General features: G+C 42.8%; 2 long non-coding RNA genes across 2 annotated transcripts; one reads left to right on the top strand and one right to left on the bottom strand.

Moving 5' to 3' along the window:
* Positions 1-2,323: 2,323 nt before the first annotated feature.
* LOC139566379 (uncharacterized) lies at positions 2,324-8,608 on the top strand. Its single transcript, XR_011673096.1, has 3 exons — positions 2,324-2,451; positions 4,401-4,612; positions 4,759-8,608. It is a non-coding gene; the product is annotated as an uncharacterized lncRNA (long non-coding RNA).
* Positions 3,034-4,208, bottom strand: LOC139566378 (uncharacterized). The gene is made up of 2 exons (XR_011673095.1): positions 4,069-4,208; positions 3,034-3,536 (listed from the first exon to the last, which is right to left on the bottom strand). It is a non-coding gene; the product is annotated as an uncharacterized lncRNA (long non-coding RNA).
* Positions 8,609-16,493: the final 7,885 nt, after the last annotated feature.

Here is a 16,493-nt window from a genome sequence, read left to right as displayed (position 1 = left end):
ATTGGATAAGGACGCTCGCACTTGTGTCCCCAATGTGTCTGTCTTCACTTGTAGCCTGTGAGAAAGACCTGATCACATAATGGAGAGCCATGTGAGTGAGAGGTGCTTCAGAGCGTGTAGCACCCAAGGAGAAGGGCACAACGCAGCACTCCGGGCCAAGGGCACAATGGCCACGGGCCGCAAAAGGCATGGCTTTTTTGGGGGGTGCATTATGGCCACACACAGGGGATGCTGCCGTGAAATTCTTGCCATTATCAAGAGCTTGACAAATTGTGAATGAGAGACTGATAAAGTGTGTGCAGCCTGCGCAAAAAAAAAAGCAGAGCTCATGCCTTTCAAGCAACTTTTTTCAAATCATCATTAGAGTCGCATCATGCAGCCGTACAATGTATTAAAAATCAAAACATATAGACCAACGATTGTAGAACAACGGAAGTTAAATTAATAACTCTAAAAGAAGCATATAGGAGTACCTCTTTCTTTGTTAACCGCTCAACACAGAATAGCTGCATGTGCGCACTCCCTACAATCGTTTGGAGAAAATATCCTTTCTATTTTTTTCAGCTATGTTCAATTGTATTTTTGGTACTATAAAATAATCTAAAATAATGCCACGGAATTCTAAGTAGATCTAGTCTTCTAAATGAACTAGTGTAGCTCACAGCCATATGGTATAGCCAGACCAGGGCCTAACACAAGGACACCTCAGCGTATGCTATTATGTTCTTCTGAAATAGACTGCATTTTCTTCATATCATGTTTCATCAGACCTGTCTAAAATAAATTATGGATTTATTGTGAAGCTGTAGGCTATATAACATAGATTTATTAGACTTTTTAAAATGTAGATGTTCCAAAGGTCTCCATCAGTGGCTTGTAGACGCCAGGATGTTAATTAACGGTCAATTACCATGAGACCGACAGTTAATTGCTTGAAATTTTGTGACCACCACAGGCCTATAAAGTGGATATACTTGGTGATGTCATATAACAAGAACCTTAGTTCTGTGTTCAGTGGACCAGTGATGTGTGTCATTTTGTACAGGAGGTTTTTGTATGGCTCTATGAGTTGGTTAACAAACTGAAAAGGTGAATAATGCCACCTAGATTGTGGTGTTTGAACAGGTAGGCGATTTACTACCACCTGCAGTTATGAAATGTTTGCTCCCGAGTATATTTCATTGGCTGATCCCTCCTGATGACCTGGATGGAATTATGTGATCTTTCCCTAACCCTTAGGATTCCCCACCCTGTTGAGTCCTCTCTCCTCCCTCTTCGTCTCCTTCTCAAAATCCATTGGATGAAAAAAACAGAGGTCCCTCCCCTCTGACCTTCTCCTCCAATGGGTTTTGAGAAGGAGGCGAGGAGAGAGGACATGAGGAGTATTCAATTGAGATGTTCCCTACGCAGAAACTGATTTTCTCCATCTAGAATTCACTATCATACTCTGGTCTGAACTGAACTTCAGCATGACACCACTTTACCACATGAGGGCGCCATCAACCTGAAAATATCAGAGCCATTGATAAACAGGTACCATTACATTTTGTGAAGTCTTCCATTCAGGCTATTAACATTTGAGGAATGGTATACCAGTGGGAGGTTCATCCTGAAATCAAATGGAATTTGGACTCAGCTTAACATAAGACTATGTCGATATATTGGAGGTATAATATAATAATGTCTGACAAACTTTGATTTTGGGGTGGCCTATGACTCGATAGTTATCATCCTTTGATTGAAATTCACCTTGGGATGGAATGACTCACGGCTAACAGCAAAATATCAGATATGAGAGTTATAAGTCACTCTCTCACTCTCTGTCTTTCTCTCTATCTCTGTCTCTCTCTTCTTCCCCTTTCTCTGTTTCACACACCCAGCAGCCTATAGAGTGGTGTTTTGCATAGCTGTTGAGATCTCACTGGTCCAGACACTTTAAGACTTCAGTGTTAGCAGCATTGGGTTCAGTCTGTTCAGTCTTCTCAGAGACACAGATTATGATGATGATGAAGATGAGGATGATGATGATATCACTGATTCCACTGCTGATCACGCTGGGGTTCCTGACTCAGGGTGAGAACGTCTCTGACCTTTCTGAACGGTCGTATTAAGACAGCATCTGTTAAGAAACAGAGAAGATTTGAGTACAGTAGTTTTCTACTGTTTGTTCAAGTTTCCGATGCCTTTATTTAGATTATTGTGACTAATCAAATATTATTATCCACTGTTTAATTTCAGAGTCATCTGCAAATCATTTCCTGAATCAAGCTGATGAATCAAAGTATGTTAGTCTGGGAAAGACTGTGTCTATCAGTGCTACAGGAGGGTCAAATATTAATAGTGACATGAGCTGGTACCTGCTGAAACCTGGACAGGCTCCTAAACTCCTCATCTATTCAGTAAAAACCCTTCAGTCTGGAACATCATCTAGATTCAGTGGCAGTAGATCAGGTACTGAGTACACTCTTACAATCACTGGTTTCCAAGCTGAAGATGCAGGAGATTACTATGGTATGGGTGTATATAACGGCCCAGTGTTCACACAGTGATTTAGAGTCGTACAAAAACCTCCCTCAGACTGCACAGAGACTGTACTGCTGTAAATTAGAACCTACTGCAGGTGTTGAGGAACAACAGACTATGACATGAAACACTGGTTCACTGAACACACAACTCAGTTCCTGGTTATATGACATCACCAAGCATAAATAACCACTACTTTACCACCATACAGAACATCTGGTTACAACTCACAAATTAATCTCAAATACACCAAATAGTTTAGTCACCAAAACGAACAACTATATTCCATAACCTCGTCCCATGTCTATAATGGTCAGATGATGTGGTTCTGCTCCTGTCCCCAGGTATTCACTGTCCCAAGGGGGTCTACCCCCTACCCTCCCTCCCTCACCCCCGTCCAACCTTCTAATGTTCATGTTGTTACAGAGCAGTTTAGTCTTTGTTTAACAACCACAAGTCCACAGATATTCACTTCTATTTCTTTACATAATAAAAATCAGGGACACCTTGTTTGACATTAATACAAAGTATTTTATTATGTTAACATTTCCAATCTGAAAGCAAAAGCAAAAAAAACACAGGTACAGATTTAAAGATGCAAAATCCCACGTTGATGACCAGTGTTGAAGCTCTAGATAGATATTTAGAATGATAGAATGACAGATAGGTAGGTGTTCTCTGTGTACAGGGTGTCTACTGGGAGCAGTGGTGTGGCTCCAGTGTGTGAGTGACGGGGGTCTGGTCCTTTAGGGTGGCCTCGCAGGTGACTGAGCCAGCCTTCCTCCACTGGCCAGTGGGGAAGGTGAGGCTGCTGCTCCAGCTGTAGTGGCCGTCCTTCTCCAGGACCTCCAGGCTCTGGCTGCCCTGCAAGGCCCCCCCGGCCCCCAGTCTCCAACCCAGCTTCCAGCCCCCCGGGAAGCCCCTGTTGGCCAGGCACACTAGGGCCACATTCCCCTGGTCCTGCTCCTCACCGGAGGGGAGTAGGACGGTCAGGGAGGGAGGTACCACACCCACTAGGAGAGAAGATGGGGGGGGAAGGAGAGATGACATGTAAGGGTTAAACTTGACAAGAACCTTGAAGAACTTTCAACCACTTAAATATAAAGAAACAAATCTGATACTGTATAAAATAGTGTCAGTGAAAATGGCAGGTTGTGAATATATTTTCTACAGACTCTTTCCCTTCCCTCCAAGAACATCTATGAAGCTTGAAAACACACTACAGTCAGTTGTGTTAAATTACTGTACAGAAATGCAACTTACATAATTAAAATATAAAAAGTTTAACACTGAAGCTGAACTGGTTTAGTGTATTTAAAGACATCAAACACTAAAACTATTATTACAGATATTTTGTATATGAAGTTTTTGTCCTTGAATGATCATCAGAGCATATGGAAACATTGCAAATAATCTGAATTAAGTCCATTAAACTTGAAACTACAAACTTAAACTTCAAACAACAAATATTCCTTCATCACTTTTTTGGACTTAATAAATGTTAAAATAAATGTATTATAAAAAAGATAGATCTCTTGTACTTACAGTCAACGATGAGTTTGGTGCCTCCACCGAAAGTGTACCACAGTGATACAGACTCATTGAAGAGCCGTACAAAAACCTCCTGCTCTTTACACACACCAGTAACTCTCTACACAACACACATTCAACCCCACCACTGATTGTCTGTCAAAAAAATAATAATAAACATACAAATATATACAGATTATTTCCCCCCTCACTATATAAAATTTAAAATGTTGGAGATTTCAAATATATCTGACAAATGTTAAATATTAAATTCCAGGCCTTCCACAGATTTAGGTAACCAATTGTATTCCATATTTAAGATTGTGTTTATGTTTATGTAATTACAGTAACAGTTTCATCATCTGTCCTGAGGTCGGGTATTTCCATAGAGGAGGTGCTTTGCATTGGCAGCTCAGGCTTTAGTGCTCTGGGAGTGTTTATAGCCCTGTGAGTTTCAGACTGCAGGACTGAGAGCTGTCCTTCAACACAACAGAAACCATGACAACCATGACTCTGATCACCATCTTCATCTGGACACTGGTCTGCTGCTGCCTCAAAGGTCTGTTGTTTTCTAACTCTTACAATGGAAAAATGACATATTGTTGAGTGCCTTGTATAATCATTGAAATGGATCTCAATTAATAAATGTCCCTGTAAAAATCTGTTAATCATACTCATTGATCAATTCATATTTTTCCTCTTCAGGATCCAGAGGTCAGGTGACTGTGACTCAGCCTCCTGTAGTGACATTTTCTCCAGGAGACCCCGTCACTCTGACCTGTACAACCAACCCTGAAGTGTACACAGACAGTGATGGAGATTAATTTATTGTTCTGATATCAACAGAGACCTGGGGAAGCTCCCAAACTCCTGATAAAACACGTAAAGACACGGCTAGATGGGATTCCTGCTAGATTCAGTGGCAGTGGGTCTGAGAGGGACTTCACTCTGACCATCAGTGGAGTCCAGGCTGAAGATGCAGCAGTTTACTACTGTCAGAGTCGTCACAGTGGAGGTGTGATCACAAGTGATTTAGAGACGTACAAAAACCTCCTGTACAAAACGACACACATCACTGGTCCACTGAACACAGAACTACGGGTCTTGTTATATGACATCACCAAGTATAACCACTTTACTAACTCACAGAAATAATGGTTACATAAAACCGGTTGAAAGTTTCTGTCGGCTGAATGAGTGACACCGGTTGAGCATTCCTTCCTGCATTCCTGTGGTGGCACAGACGCTGTTTCATCCTTTCCTACACTGAAATTACCCTTGCCTAACGATTGCGTCTGAAGCTGGGCTTGCAGCACAGCTATCCTCGCCGTAAGGCGATCGTTCTCCTGTATATTATGAGTACAGCGACTGCAATTAGAAGGCATCATGTTAATGTTACTACTTAGCTTCGGCTGTTGAAGGTGCTGAAGAACCATGTCCAGATAAAGCGTCCGGAGTGAAAAAGTTGAATGGGAGAAAAAAAAAGTTGTGAGGGAAAAACTAAAAATATAAACGGTAATTAAAAAGTAAAAACCGTAAAGTTGTCAGGTAGCAAAGTAAGGTTGGCAACAAAACGTCATGTATAGATTACATATAGAGAACATCATTCCTGTTCCCCCAGTGTATGTGAATGTGTATGTATGTGAATGTGAGCATATTGGCAATTAATTTGAACAATTAATGTAATAATTCCTCTAAAACTGTCTGGCTAGCTAGCTAACACAAATACAGTGCAGATAAATTCTTCAAATTCATTATATTACACAATATCTTATCATAACTCTGGCAAACCATGGTTGACCAACTCCCTGATCAAAATGGCTGACCTTTATCCCTTCATAAGAAGGTTCATGTCATAGAGAATGATAGAGGCCTCTAGTGGCTAAAATAACATTTTAGCATGGGCAGCACCATGGAGGGCTTCCACCATGCTTCTGCCATTTTAAAGTAGTCCAAGTAGTCAACTGGGTGGCAATTCCTATGGGTTGTAGCCTCAATGGCACTACCCATGCTGTCACAGCCGCTATAATGGCACAAATATAAAGATGAGTCCTATCTCTCTGTATGGTTCATGGCCATTCAAGTGAAACTTCCCAGTCGGAACTCCAAACGCTCTGACAGCATGTGTACTCCCCACTAGTTACAGCAACAACGGATGAAATTCACTTTTTATTGCCAGCAGTCAAATTCAGTTAACCAATACGCTACTAATATCTGGTGATGTTGATACTGTTCTGTCATTGTACACCTATCTATAAAGCAATAAACAGTTTGCAGGTCCGGTCTGTAATTTCCCCAACAGCCTGACCCTGCCACTGTTTGACAAAACTATTTATGCTCTGTCTGAACTAATCTTCAACATGACGGCATTTTAGCACAAGAGTGGCCGTCAAGCTGAAAATATCAAAGCCATTGATTTACTGTAGTTAGTAAGGCTACAAACTAAGAGTCGTGGGCTTTAACAACTTAGCAGTAAAATGGGTCATCTAAAATGGGTCAGTAAAATGGGTCAGCTCTTACCTGCAAGGAAGAAAACAGATGGTGGATGTGGATGGGACCCCGTCTAAACCCCAAATCTTGAACTGCGGGGTACCCCAAGGGAGTGTGCTGGGTCCACTTGTATTTCTATTGTATATAAATGATCTGAAATCTGCCTGTACATGTGACCAGATGATTCTGCACTGTTGGTTTCCCACAAAGACAAACATGTGGTTGAGAAAGCCCTCAGGGCTGAACTTCTGATGGCTGTATGACAATAAGCTGTCACTTCACCTTGGAGTCCATCTTGTTCAGGTCCAAAGTGAAACTGAGGAAATCCCCAGATTTTAAGGTGGTAGTAGGTGACATAGTAGTCGCAGCAAAAGACTCTGTTAAGTATCTTGGATGTGTTCTAGATAACCATCTGACAGGGGAGAGCATGGCACAAAATGTTATCGCCAAAGTGAACAATAAAATTAGGTTCCTGGCTAGAACCTCCAAATATCTGGATAAGAATCCAATGGGGACATTGGCAGGGGCTCTTGTTCAGTGCCACTTTGACTATACATGCTATTCCTGGTACAATAATGCCCCAAGATATTAACAAAATTAATTGCAGACATCTCAGAACAAATTAGTCAGGATTATTCTTAAACTTCCAGCACTTAAGCATCTTGACTATTCCCACTTAAAGTGGAGGAGAGAGTCGCTCAGATAAAATTGTGTCCTGTACATCAGATTGTCCACAGTACGGTCCCCAGATACTAGTAACTAATTTAACTTAGTAAGGATAACCATAACTATTCAACTAGAAAGTGGTAGGGGAAAGAAACATTTTTATACTCGGCTGCCATTCTTTAGAATAATCTTCCAAAGAATTTGAAACTTAGAACCTCCATAGGTAGTTTCAAGTTCTCACTGAAAAGAAATCTCAGAAGTGAGTGGTAAGATTAGAGTAGGCGGCGGAGAGGGAAATGCCCAGGAAAGCATATAGTCTGCCTTTTTGGTGCCTGTAGTTTATTATAATGTGATTGTCTTGTGTGTGTGTATATATATATATATATATTAGGGATTGATTGTTTATATATTATGGGTATGTGAGACAAGGAAGATGTACAGTTGAAGTCGGAAGTTTACATACACTTAGGTTGGAGTCATTAAAACTTGTTTTTCAACCACTCCACAAATTTCTTGTTAACAAACTATAGTTTTGGCAAGTCGGTTAGGACATCTACTGTGTGCATGACACAAGTAATATTTTCCAAAAATTGTTTACAGACATATTATTTCACTTATAATTCACTGTATCACAATTCTAGTGGGTCAGAAGTTTACATACACTAAGTTGACTCTGCCTTTAAACAGCTTGGAAAATTCCAGAAAATTATGTCATGGCTTTAGAAGCTTCTGATAGGCTAATTGACATAATTTGAGTCTGTGGATGTATTTCAAGGCCTACCTTCAAACTCAGTGCCTCTTTGCTTGACATCATGGGAAAATCAAGAGAAATCAGCCAAGATCTCAGCAAAAAATTGTAGACCTCCACAAGTCTGGTTCATCTTTGGGAGCAATTTCCAAACACCTGAAGGTACCACATTCATCTGTACAAACAATAGTACGCAAGTATAAACACCATGGGACCATGCAGCCGTCATACCGCTCAGGAAGGAGACGTGTTCTGTCTACTAGAGATAAATGTACTTTGGTGAGAAAAGTGCAAATCAATCCCAGAACAACAGCAAAGGACCTTGTGAAGATGCTGGAGAAAACAGGTACAAAAGTATCTATATCCACAGTAAAACGAGTCCTATATCGACATAACCTGAAAGGTCTCTCAGCAAGGAAGAAGCAACTGCTCTAAAACCGCCATAAAAAAGCCAGACTACGGTTTGCAACTGCACATGGCGACAAAGATTGTACTTTTTGGAGAAATGTCCTCTGGTCTGATGAAACAAAAATAGAACTGTTTGGCCATAATGACCATTGTTACGTTTGGAGGAAAATTGAAAAAGACATATTGTTGAGTGCCTTGTATAATCATTGAAATGGATCACAATAAATGTCCCTGTATAAAATATGCTGAAATATAAATTATCTGTTATTCATACTCGTTGATCAATTTATATTTTTCCTCTTCGGGATCCAGAGGTCAGGTGACTGTGACTCAGCCTCCTGTAGTGACATTTTCTCCAGGAGACCCCGTCACTCTGACCTGTACAACCAACCCTGAAGTGTACAAATGGAGTGATGGAGATGAGGGTGCATTCTGGTATCAACAGGCTAGATGGGATTCCTGCTAGATTCAGTGGCAGTGGGTCTGAGAAGGACTTCACTCTGACCATCAGTGGAGTCCAGGCTGAAGATGCAGCAGTTTACTACTGTCAGAGTTACCACAGTGGTAATGTGTTCACACAGTGATTTAGAGACGTACAAAAACCTGTACAAAATGACACACATCACTGGTCCACTGAACACAGAACTACGGGTCTTGTTATATGACATCACCAAGTATAACCACTTTACTAACTCACAGAAATAATGGTTACAAACTAGTTTCATAACCCTTCCAACCTCCCATGTCTACAAATGTTCCTTCTTATCTGGAAGATGCAGGTAAAATAGTCCTGTTGAGGATGAATAATCCATATCATGTCAACATGTGTGTGTGTGTGTGTGTGTGTGTGTGTGTGTGTGTGTGTGTGTGTGTGTGTGTGTGTGTGTGTGTGTGTGTGTGTGTGTGTGTGTGTGTGTGTGTGTGTGTGTGTGTGTGTGTGTGTGTGTGTGTGTGTGTGTGTGTGTGTGTGTGTGTGTGTGTGCGTGCGTGCGTGCGACAGAGAGAGAGTGCTGTGAAACAGAAATTTAGATTTGCATGGCTCCTCTCCCAGAATAGAGCAGTACACTCCCCAGATGTTCCCCCATCCTTAACACCACACCAGATCTAGTTCAGAGGAGGTTGACCAGTAGACACCAGACAGACTGGTAGAGGTCAAAGATCAACAGGTCAGAGGTCAGTTCACCTGGGAAGAGAGTCAGTCCAACCCCAAAATACCATCAGACTGCCTGTCACTTTATTCTTGTCAGCTTTAAGTTTTCTTGCCAAAGAGAATAGTTGAACATTTTCTAAGGTCAAAGTTTACATCTCTGGTGCCCACTAGAATTACATGAGGAAGAATTAGAAAGCTATTCATGTTCAGCTGAAGATTCATCATGAATTCATCAGGAATCAGCACTGAGCCAGATTCATCATGAATTCATCAGGAATCAGCACTGAGACAGATTCAACATGAATTCATCAGGAATCAACACTGAGCCAGATGGAAGTCCTTCATCCCAGTCTAGAATACCTCCAGGGTCACTGACAGGTCAGACAGTGGCAAAGGTCAACAGTTCCAAAGTCACATGCTCAGACAGACACACAACCTCCTAATGCCTCCACCAGTACCTGTCCTGTACCACACTGGGGCATCTCCCAGACCTAATCCTGAGTAAACTAGACTGGACATCAGTCAGAGGATAATATTCACCTCCAGGTGATATGTCTGACCTAGCAAGGTCATAGGTCAGATAGGAAAGGTTGCACCTTGTCTCTATGCTAGTGTAGCGTGGTTCATTCTGCGTTGTGTACTTTTAATTAGGACGCTGCCACAACTGACGGTCTGCTCGTTGAAATCTTTTTATTTGCCCTGCACACGAAGAGACAACACACATTATGTTACCCTTGGCGCAGTCACAGCTCAGGCACCTTGCTAGCCGAAGGTCAGGCAAAAGAGCGCCAAAAGGAAATAACAGGTGCTACGTGCACACATTCGATGTACAACAGCACACCATACAAGTAAAATTATACAGAACATAATTCGGACAAAATAAAAGACATACCTGCACACGAAGAGACAACACACATTATGTTACCCTTGGCGCAGTCACAGCTCAGGCACCTGCGCAAGCACATGGACTCACTCAAACACTGTCCCAAGTACTCACAAGTTACAATAGATACCCTAGTTAGCGAGCTTTGTGAAACTTGTTAACATAAATCTTTATATTATCCACATTATAACAAACTTATGGTTGCAAAACAGTACATTGTGTAACATTATAACGGTTTTATATTAAACAGTTTCGGAGCCAAGGACAACATACCTTGCTAGCCGAAGGTCAGGCAAAAGAGAACGATAAGGGGTATGGAAATACAGATAACCCGCGACGGGCCAAACCAAAATATACAAAACTTTTACAATCACATGTATGTACAATATTGGTATGAAAAAGTGTTTGTACACCAAATAAAAACATTAGCTATGCAGCTGTAATTAAATAAAAAAATACACTGAATTATTATTATCAAATTATTAACATCCCCTCTTGACCTGGCCTATTTGAATTGGTCCTTATGTGCAATTTGGTGCGTAATACACTAGTAAGCATTACAGTACATGACCATTCCTTACATCAGTGGAGGGTTTGAACAGGCTCCTGCAGTGGACAGGACAAGGACTTACTGATAATCCTCTTTTCTAGGAAACAAGGAAGAGGTCACAATGAATCACTCGTCAGGAGATACAGGAGGGTCAAGACGTGTGTGTGTGTGTGTGTGTGTGTGTGTGTGTGTGTGTGTGTGTGTGTGTGTGTGTGTGTGTGTGTGTGTGTGTGTGTGTGTGTGTGTGTGTGTGTGTGTGTGTGTGTGTGTGTGTGTGTGTGTGTGTGTGTGTGTCTGTGTCTGTGTGTGTGTGTGTGTGTGTGTGTGTCCCCTAGTGGTCATCCTTCATACTGTCGATTGTCCAGGGCAGGGATTAGCTGATAGAATTGGAGTTAGTGGCCATTGTCTGATTGACAGGTCACGTGGAATGGACATGGCATGTCTCTACACGCAGACAGGACACACAGATAGAACATAGGATGACATGGCATAAAAAAGGGAAAACACATGCTATAGACAGACATGGGACAAACATAAGACAGCCAGGACATGGGACAGACATAAGATAGCCAGGACATGGGACAGACATAAGATAGCCAGGACATGGGACAGACATAAGATAGCCAGGACATGGGACAAACATAAGATAGCCAGGACATGGAACAAACATAAGATAGCCAGGACATGGGACAGACATGAGATATCCAGGACATGGGACAGACATGAGATATCCAGGACATGGGACAGACATGAGATATCCAGGACATGGGACAGACATGATATAGCCAGGACATGGGACAGACATGAGAGAGCCAGGACATGGGACAGACATGAGAGAGACAGAACATGGGACAGACATGATATAGCCAGGACATGGGACAGACATGAGATATCCAGGACATGGGACAGACATAAGATATCCAGGACATGGGACAGACATGAGATATCCAGGACATGGGACAGACATGAGAGAGCCAGGACATGGGACAGACATGAGAGAGACAGAACATGGGACAGACATGAGATAGCCAGGACATGGGACAGGCATGATATAGCCAGGACATGGGACAGACATGAGAGAGACAGAACATGGGACAGACATGAGATAGCCAGGACACGGGACAGACATGATATAGCCAGGACATGGGACAGACATGATATAGCCAAGACATGAGACAGACATGATATAGACAGGACATGGGACAGACATGATATTAAAAGTCAGGCAGCTACATTATAGGACACTCAGATCAGGCTTCACCACCTAAAGCTATTTTTATTGTCATGTGACCATCCAGACGAGGAAAACAATGTCTCTGACCAAAGCTCATTCTAAAGCTCTCACCCAGGATAATGTCCTGGTACTAAACCACTGTCTGTAAAGGAAACACTAGGCAGTCATCAAGGTCCTTGGAGAGTATGTGTTAACAGATCCTTAGGAACTTTTACAGCTGAACCATCGAGAGCATCCTTACTCGTTGTATCACCGTCTGGTATGGCAACTGCACCGCCCTCGACCGGAAGGCCTTACTACAGAGGGTGATGCGGACTGCCCAGCGGTGAGCTACCATTCATCCAGGACGTACATGCCAGGCCGTGTCTGAGAAAGGCCCCAAAAATTGCCAAAGACTCCAGCCACCCGAGACATGGACCAGCAGACTCCTAAACAGTTTCTATCCCCTGGCCATAAATGTCTAACTACTACTGCTCCCCCTCACACCTACGCTGCTGCTACAATGATTATTGATTACCATTACCATTAGTATCTATCTATTTATCCTGCTACTGGTCACCATTACTCCTGTTTACATGTATATATTACCATTACTATCTATTATCCTGCTACTGGTCACCATTACTCCTGTTTACATGTATATATTACCATTACTATCTATTATCCTGTTACTGGTCACCATTACTCCTGTTTACATGTATATATTACCATTATTATCTCTATTTATCCTGTTACTGGTCACCATTACTCCTGTTTACATGTATATATTACCATTATTATCTCTATTTATCCTGTTACTGGTCACCATTACTCCTGTTTACATGTATATATTACCATTACTATCTATTATCCTGTTACTGGTCAACATTACTCCTGTTTACATGTATATATTACCATTATTATCTCTATTTATCCTGTTACTGGTCACCATTACTCCTGTTTACATGTATATATTACCATTATTATCTCTATTTATCCTGTTACTGGTCACCATTACTCCTGTTTACATGTATATATTACCATTAGTATATATTTATCCTGCTACTGGTCACTATTACTCCTGTTTCCATGTATATATTACCATTAATATATTACCATAAGTATTTATATATTCCTGCTCACTTTTCAGCTCTGTTTACATGTATATCCTTCTATCACGCCTATACTGACACACACACACACACACACACACACACACACACACACACACACACACACACACACACACACACACACACACACACACACACACACACACACACACACACACACACACACACACACACACACACACACACACAGACTTGGACTTACATACACACAGACCCACCATGTATGCAGCTGCCACACTGTTTACTGCTAGCAGCCAGCAGGCAATCCCTTTAAGTCCTGACATTATACCTGCTGGTAGAAGCACCTGTGGGCCCTGAATAGACCGACGAGGATAAATAATCACTAAGCTTTGGCAACAACACACAACTAAGGGACATCCTTCACCAATGGTAGAGGGGAAGGATTAAAACGTGTTAATCAGTAGTTTTTTCCAGTATAGGGTTAAAGATTCCTGTAGAGATCCAACTGAGGAGCCCAATAAGGATCAGTGTTTTGTTGCTTTTTTAGATTGGCTGTCTTGATTTAGCTTCCAATGTGTTGCAATGTTTTGTTTGATTGTTTTAGCTGTAGTGGATGTTACTTTAATCCTTCACAAACCATTCATAAGGCCTACAGTGCATTTGGAAAGTATTTCATTTTGTTAGGTTACGGCCTTATCCTAAAATGTATATATTTTTTTTATTCCTTCATCAATCTACACACAATACCTCATAATGACGAAGTTAAAACAGGTGTTTAGAAATGTTTGCAAATATATAGAAATAAAAAAATTGAAATATAACATTTACATAAGTATTCATACCTTTTACGCAGTATATTGTTGAAGCTCCTTTGGCTGCAATTACAACCTCAAGTCCTCTCGGGTATTACGCTACAAGCTTGGCACACCTGTATATGGGGAGTTTCCCCCAGTCTTCTCTGCAGATCCTCTCAAGCTCTGTCAGGTTGGATGGGGAGCGTTGCTGCACAGCTATTTTCAGGTTTCTTCAGAGATGTTTGATCCAGTTCAAGTCCGAGCTCTGGTTGGGCCACTCAAGGACATTCAGAGAATTGTCACGAAGCCACTCTTGCGTTGTCTTGGCTGTGTGCTTAGGGTCGTTGTCCTGTTGGAAGGTAAAACCTACACCCTGGGTCCTGAGAGCTCTGGAGCAGGTTTTCATCAAGGATCTCTCTATACTTTGCTCCATTCATCTTTCCCTTGATCCTGACTAGTCTCCCAGTCACTGTCGCTGAAAAACATCCCCAATGCATTATGCTGCCACCACCATGCCTCACGGAAGGGATGGTGCCAGGTTTCCTTCAGACGTGACGCTTGGCATTCAGGCCAAATAGTTCAATACTGGTTTCATCAGACCAGAGAGTCTTGTTTCTCATGGTCTGAGAGTCCTTTAGATGCCTTTTGGCAAACTCCAAGTGGGCTGTCATGTGCCTTTTACTGAGGAGTGGCTTCAGTCTGGCCACTTTACCATAAAGGCCTGATTTGTGAAGTGCTGCAGGGATGGTTGTCCTTCTGGAAGGTTCTCCCATCTCCACAGAGGAACTCTGGAGCTCTGTCAGAGTGACCATCGGGTTCTTAGTCACCTCCCTGACCAAGGCCCTTCTCCCCTGATTGCTCAATTTGGCCGGGCAGCCAGCTCTAGGAAGAGTCCTGGTGGTTCCAAACTTCTTCCATTTAAGAACAGTTTTCGCTTTGTTATTATTGGGATATTGTGTGTTGATTGATGAGAAAAAAACATGTATAATCCATTTTAGAATAAGGCTGTAACGTGGCAAAATGTGGAAAAAGTCAAGGGGTCTGAATACTTTCCGAAGGCACTGTAAATGCTTGATTTTCATATCAACGTACCTCACTGTTAATTAGTCATTCAGGACTTTGACAACTGTTATTTTCAGGCGGGGTCAACTTTTTAAATAATTATTGAAATTAACTGACAGTCCTGATTCTTGCTGAATAAAGTAATTGTCACGTTCCTGACCTGTTTTCTGTTGTTTTGTATGTGTGTGATGGTCAGGGCGTGAGTTTTGGGTGGGCATTCTATGTTGTGTGTTTCTATGTTGGTTTAGGGTTGCCTGGTATGGCTCTTAATTAGAGGCAGGTGTTTTGCGTTCCTCTAATTAAGAGTCATATTTAGGTAGGTTGTTTCACTGTGTTCGTTGTGGGTGGTTGTTACCTGTCTCTGTGTTTGTGTTCTGCACCAGATAGGTCTGTATCGGTTTTCACGGTTTGTTGTTTTGTTTGTTGTTTGTAGTGTTCACTTGTCGTCAAATTAAACATGTTGAACACTAACCGCGCTGCACTTTGGTCCTCTCCTTCACCCCTGGAAGAAAGCCGTTACAGAACCACCCACCAAACCCGGACCAAGCAGCGTGGCAACAGGCAACGGCGGCAGCAGCAGCAGCAGCGGGAGCTAGCAAGGCAGAGTGGCTGGAAGCCCGAGAGGCTCCCCCAAAAAATTATTGGGGGGGGGAACACGGGGAGTATGGCTGGGTCAAGTGGGAGATTTGAGCCAGTTCCCCGTGCTTACCAGAAGGAGCAGTGGGCTAAATTGAGGTACGAGTCGGAGAATGTGGAGGAGTTATTGGACAGATTGGAGGAAAGTGAAAGGATGGGAGATTATGAGACATTTGATGAGTTGTTGGTGATATTGGGGGAGAGCGAAGAGAGAGAGATGTTGGTTTGGCGTAGCATACACGGTACTCGCCCTGAGGTGTGTGATTACCGTGGAGAGCGGGAGTACGGGCAGACACCGTGTTATGCGGAAGAACGCACGGTGTCCCCAGTACGCGTGCTTAGCCCAGTGCGGGCTATTCCACCTTGCCGCACTGGGAGGGCTAGGTTGGGCATCGAGCCGAGTGCCATGAAGCCGGCCCAACGTATCTGGTCTCCAGTACGTCTCCTCGGGCCGGCGTACATGGCACCAGCCTTACAGGTGGTGTCCCCGGTTCGCCTGCATAGCCCAGTGCGGGCTATTCCACCTCGCCGCACTGGCAGGGCTACGGGGACCATTCAACCTGGTAAGGTTGGGGAGGCTCGGTGCTCAAGAGCACGTGTCCTCCTTCACGGTCCGGTATATCCGGCGCCACCTTCCCACCCCAGCTCAGTACCACCAGTGCCTACACCACGCACCAGGCTTCCAGTGCATCTCCAGAGCCCTGTTCCTCCTCCACGCACTCTCCCTATGGTGCGTGTCTCCAGCC

The sequence above is a fragment of the Salvelinus alpinus genome, chromosome 38 (assembly GCF_045679555.1).
Source record: "Salvelinus alpinus chromosome 38, SLU_Salpinus.1, whole genome shotgun sequence".
NCBI lineage: Eukaryota > Metazoa > Chordata > Actinopteri > Salmoniformes > Salmonidae > Salvelinus > Salvelinus alpinus.
Note: the sequence above shows the minus strand (reverse complement) of the source record. Positions and strands in the feature narration are given on the sequence as shown.